The following is a 6,193-nucleotide window of genomic DNA, read 5'->3' as shown; positions in this document are numbered from 1 at the left end:
AAATTATTCGAAATTATCAATGTTTCGTTTGGTTCCCATTTTCTCCTAAGGAAGGGTTGTGAGATATTCAATTTGCCCGTTTTTCACATATAGCCTAGTCTTTGTTATTGGGAGATATTCGGACTTTTTTTTTAGGATGGGATTTTCACAGGGAGGGGGTGGGGGTATTTTCCTTGGGAAGAAATTTTTTTGGAAGATCATTTTCAGGTTACTGAACTAGACCTAGAAAAAACAAAAAAGAAGTACTGCCCATACGAATGCTCACATGAAGACAACCGATCTCCGCATCACCTAACACCAACAACAAATCTAACTATCATCGACATAAAGAACCAACGCTAAATCAAACCATTAAAAATCAAATTTAAAATTACTTTATTTGGAAAACTTTACATTCAACTATTCTTCTCTGACAAAAATCTTTGGAGTTTTCTAAAGAAACCAAGGGTATGGGAATTCCGAACCCCAACAGGAATAGAGTTCTAGTCATGCCCACAGTAACGGCGAGACTAGTCTGAACGCACTAGGGGTTGGAAGGAATCAGTATATCCTCTCGATTTTGAACTGTATATGGGTTGATTTCATTCACTCGTTGAAACATGCCAGAAAAACATGCTGGAAGATTTCTGCGGAAATAAAGTAATGCCATTGAACGCAGCGAAAGTGTATAGATATCCTTCAGCTTTAAGAGCTGCACAGGAGCATAATTGGTGGACTGGAGGACTTTTGCTGCTTTCAGCTGGAGATTACGGATAGGGAAAGTAGAGATGGAAAAGTGGACAACCAAGCAGATGCGTATAATATAGATAAGGATAAATAAGAGAGAAGTACAAAAGACAGAGAATTTAAAAAGGGAAAAAAAATGTTTGAGTTTTCTTATGATCCCCAGTGTTTTCTTATGATCCCCAGTCCTCTTAAAACATTGACTCTTATCATCTGAATATGCTGCTTGAATTTTAGATTTTCATTCAGAAGAATTCCAAGGAATCGCACGTATCGGTCAGATGAGCAGCATATAGGACCTCTTAAAGTAGGAAGCTTCATTACTGTAGGGCAGCTCTTACCTATACGGGAAAAAATAAGTAGGTGTGACTTTTTTACATTCATAGCTAAACGATTACTATCAAACCAATGATAAACTTTCTTAGTCATCGTTTGTAACTTTAATGTAAGGGATTCTTCACCAGTAGCCGATGCACCTAATGTATTATCATCAACGAATGCGATTAATTCTTCATGCTTATTGGATGCAGCTATTGGTGCGATTTGGAAATCATACTTATGGCATAATCCACAGCAGAGATTTGTTATCGTGTTAGTAAAAAGCCGACAGAAGTCATTGACGTAAATGAGGAATAGTGAAGGCCCAAGAATTAAGCCTTGAGGCACTCCCTAAGTAACTGGAACTTGGTCGTCTGAAGCTTAGGCAGCGATAGAACGGCTAGTGAGGTCTGAAGAAAACCATAGCAGTTGCTCCCTACGAACTCCTTGATGAGACAGCTTATCGACAAGGATGTCGTGAGTGAGACTGTCGAAAGCTTTCCTAACATCAAGAAAAATGGCTGCTGATATGAAACCAGAAACCAATGGCTGCCATATGAACTGAAGAAACCTACTGCACGCATGTTCTGTTTAATGTTATGCACGAAATCTAAATTGATGCTTATGGAAAAACTGTTTGGCGTCGCTCATTAGTTGCTTCAGCATTGGTTTTTCAAACATTTTAGAAAAGACGGATAGGAAAGAGATCGGCCTGTAATTCCCTGGATCCTCACGGTCATCTCCTTTAAAAAGATATATCACTCGTCCCAATCTGAGTCGCTGGGACAAAACTCCTAATTGTAATGACTTATTAACCAAATGACACAGTGGCTTTATAATTGATGGAAAAATGAACTCGATTATGCTAATGAGGTATGCATAGGCCTGCATGCCTGCATAGAGATAGTAACCGGTTATCCTAGTGAACTTAGTTCAGTAGTTATTAGGGCCCCGCTACTTTTGATGTAAATCTAAATGACTTCCGTTTCCTTCATATGGCGTTTGAAGGGGAGAGGGTCTCTGTAGATCCTGCTGGAAAATCAAAAAACATCATTGGAGCTTTTTATAATGCTGTTTTAACTAGAGGCAGCCTTGCGAAAAAGTAAAATACTCCACCCTGACAAATACGCAAAAAGGAGGATACCTCCCCTTTAGGTTTCATGATTTTACCGTATTGTCGACTTGTTTTAGTCGTTTAGACAAATGTTCCCCCCCCCTCTCACTCAAATAAAATATTGTCTAAGAGAATTTCTCCAACGGAAGAGAAAACTTTATGATTATTCTACACTGAAGTGTTTAAATTATATCAGTAGTTACCAAGTCTATAGACAACTTATTAGTTTTGTTTCCAATGGCTAACTGGCAAAAACAATGATATATTATTGTAAAGGGAAAACTATAATGATGAAAAAAAATTGCATCAACAGCATTTATGTCTAAGATTCCATGATTCATTAAGGAGAGACCACATTTAATAAGATAATGGTTAATAGTAGTAGATTCATTAATCATAATTATTCGACAGGAAGATCTAAGAACTTTGTATATCTGGGTTATTGCCTAAATAATCTATTGTGACCTATAAATAAAATTACGTTCCACCTGTTTAACAGGGTAACCTTAAATCGGAAGTTGTGATTCTGAACCTGACAGTACTATCATAAAATTTACTATTATTTTTTATGATACGGTATTTCTGGACACCGTACAATATCAAAATGTTAATAACAACTCTAAAAAATAACAATAAATCGACTTAAAATGATTTTTGTTAACGAATTCCGCATGAGGGGCCTTCTATTTACCTTTATTTATGGTTATTCCCCGCATCCTCTGAAATAGTTGCTTGCGTAGGCTCTATAGTCTATCCAATAGTTTAAAATCTGAGAAACACTGTGGAGTTTTTTTTTCTACAGCGTCAAGTTTTTTTGTCTACATATAAAGTTTATATGAATGAGAATCACGCTAAATTGGCGCGTCAGAAGAGCAGCCGACTGCCAAACAAGATAGAAATGGAACTTGGGTAGTCGAAAATCAAATAGTATGTATCATGATTTGTCAATAATGATATACTATTTGGAAGTTTCTTCATAGGAAATCTGACCAAGTAAAAAAAAGGAGCAATTATAAATGTAAAAAGGCTGGCATAAAACTTTAAAGGTTAAAAAAGCGACGAAGAGAAGTTTAAAATGAACTGGGGTAGAATTAGTACGAATGAAACATGAGCCAATATGGGTCATAAGAAAAGTATTTCAAAACAAGCTAAAAGGAGAGTAAAAAAGTATAAAATTGCTCATTTGTATCTCAGATGCTATAGTCAGACAAGTTATCGCGTCGACAAGGCAGCTTTATTGAAAACCCAACATTATTTACGGAACTCATGCTGTTACGAGAGCAACACTTTGGTTTCGTTTTTTTTTAAATCCTAGCATCCCGATTTCAGCTTATTCCTAGAAAGTGGTAAGGGTCTAACCTCTGCGGTTTTACGGAAAGTGTGGACCTTAGACCGGATTGATGAATATGACTTTGCATTTTGGAAAGAAACATAGAACTCTTGTCTGTGACAAAAAATTTATTGTTTCTACCCATTTCTGTGCGTGATATCAGCTGAGTTTATCATTTGGTTTCCTGCACTTCGGATTGCGTTAGAGAAATGGTATAAGATGTGCCTCTTAAAATTTAAAAGTTCTCTCATTGCTAAAGAAATTAGAGTTTATCCTTTCTAAGCGATGACGTTAGAAACTTGACCTATGGCAAAAAAGTCAATTTCTGAACTATGACAGATAGATTTTTTTTCGACGGCAGTCGTTATCTCTTGATGAGCTGATCAAAGCATATGTCATCCATTTTTTGGTAGAAAGATTCCTTCATGAGGTATATCAGTTTGAAAGTTTAAAGGGGTTGACAGCTTCAGTATTAAGGTACACACTGAAACCAAAAATAGGCCGATACAGAAATGGTATCAGACGTGCCTCTTCACCTTGAAAAGTTCTCTCATTGCTAAATCTCTCATTAGAGTTTATCCTTTGCTCCTTTCTAAGTGATGACGTTAGAAACCTGGCCTGCGGCCAAAAAGTCAACTTTTGAACTAAGACAGATGGATTTTTATGATGGCAGTCGGTAGCTCTTGATGAGTTGATTAAAGCATATGCCATCCAGATTTTGGTAGAAATATTCCTTCATGAGAAATACCAGTTTGGAAGTTTAAAGGGGTTGACAACTTCAGTAGTAAGGTACACATAGAAAACAAAAATAGACCGATATCAATTGTGAGGCATATAGGGGAGTTTTAAGCAACAGTCGGCTGTTAGCTCATAATCATCTTCGACAGTGAGGGGTTTGCAACTTTTGCTAGTTGGTGTACCTATTATTTGTTTTCGGTGTATTTGATGGTAAAACCAATTTGGTTCCAGTGGTAAGACATGAGGGGACTTGTAAGTAATAATCGGCTGTTAGGCTACAATCACCTTCAATGATGAGGGATTCGCAACTTTTACTAGTTGCAATGAGGGGTTTGCAACTTTTGCGAGTTGGTGTACCTAGTATTTATTTTAAGATCCTTACAGATTAACAACTTCAGCGTTTAATCGAAGCGAGGAAACAAAACTAGAGTTTTGCTCTTGCAACACTTTCCTCGGCGAAGCCGAAAAAAGGTTGCCGCAACACTTTACGTTGTCGATGCAACGTAGATCTAGTTATGATTTTAGATTGTCATTGTTCCATCTTGACAGTTTTTATTGATAATCACCCAGTTGCTTCGTAGCATTCTCAAGACAATCCTAAATAGCCGTGAGTCGAGTAAAGAGGTAAAAATGTGTCGGGTTTTCTTTAGGTTCCCCAATCTTAAAAATAAAAATCTTTATATGACTGAATTTCACAAGGGGATACACTTCTGTCTGTAACAGACTGACATATATTAATAAATCCTCCGAGTTAAATGGGCTGTTGGTGTAGCTGTTGCCACGCAAGGATATGGAGCACCTGAGGAGATATAGCATGTTAAGGGCTACCCTATGGTTGGTTTTAGTTCTTAGAAAACATAGGGCACTAGATACTTTAATATCCAACAAGTATACACTTCCTAAGGTTTAAAATATTCCCCATTCTCAATTTAGGACGGAAAGAAGACATGGAAATCAAATTCATAACAAGGACATCAAATTGAAAACATATTTGCCCCCTTGATCTATTTTAGATCTAATCATATTTGACAAACGCTATTTTCTATGATTGTTCCTTTGCTTTGTTTAAATATCCTTAGGTTTTTAGGGCAGTATTACTTTTTCTTCAGTGATGCACGCTGAACCCTGAAAACAAACAAGCCTAAACTAGTTAAATTTGACAATGTTTTCCGTCCGAAAAAGTTCAAACATTAAAACCTTCAAAGGAAAGCTAAATCTTCTTAAGCGGTTTGGTTATATATATTTTTACCTTGTTTTTTGGCGGATTCTTCACCTACGTTGTTTTTTTGTTGTTTTTTTTTTTCATTTGCTGCCCGCTATACCAAAATTGCACAACTGCAAATAGAGATCTTTATCATTAAATTTGAATTAATGATTCTTTCTAATTTGTCAAAATCAGTACGGTTGTGCAATATCCCACTTAACCTATTCAAACAATCGAAATCTATTTTCACTGTACTTGGTACCGTAATTTATTACAAGATACTTACTAGTTTTCCTTGGTTCTAAAGATAAGAACCAGTGATAATGCTAGCCGCCTAGGCAAATAAATTGATAGAGTAGAAACATTCCTCGTGGCTAATCACAGGCAGTTTTACAATCTATTAAACATTTCTGTAACATTAAAAACAAGTTAAATTTAGTTATTGAAACTTAAAGTTTGGATTGCAATTTTATATTACAGTATATAGCTCCACATAAACATAATGTAAGCAAAAGAGGAAAAATTCTGGACAATACACCATAGATAATAATATACTTTTTTCTCAGTTCCCGACGATAACTAATGAAAAACACTTAAGGAGGTAAGACAGTTCTAGAATCTCCAGATTAGACTTGTTGATATTATAATTATTGTTACCAACCGTGGATCATCAGAAATACCCTCAAACTACAAGGGTTTTGGTACCTCCAAGATGTAAATTATATAGCCAGGGATGGTGCTGAAGAGGGGAGGGAAGGGGGTGGAC

At 36.3% G+C, this 6,193-nt stretch overlaps 1 long non-coding RNA gene across 1 annotated transcript in view; it reads left to right on the top strand.

Annotated features, from left to right (window-relative positions):
* The window catches only part of LOC136032933 (uncharacterized), a 417,461-nt gene that overhangs the window by 189,160 nt on the left and 222,108 nt on the right, over positions 1 to 6,193 (top strand). The gene's annotated exons all lie outside the window — the stretch shown is intronic.

The sequence above is a fragment of the Artemia franciscana genome, chromosome 11 (genome assembly GCF_032884065.1).
Source record: "Artemia franciscana chromosome 11, ASM3288406v1, whole genome shotgun sequence".
In the NCBI taxonomy this organism is placed as follows: Eukaryota; Metazoa; Arthropoda; class Branchiopoda; order Anostraca; family Artemiidae; genus Artemia; species Artemia franciscana.
Note: the sequence above shows the minus strand (reverse complement) of the source record. Positions and strands in the feature narration are given on the sequence as shown.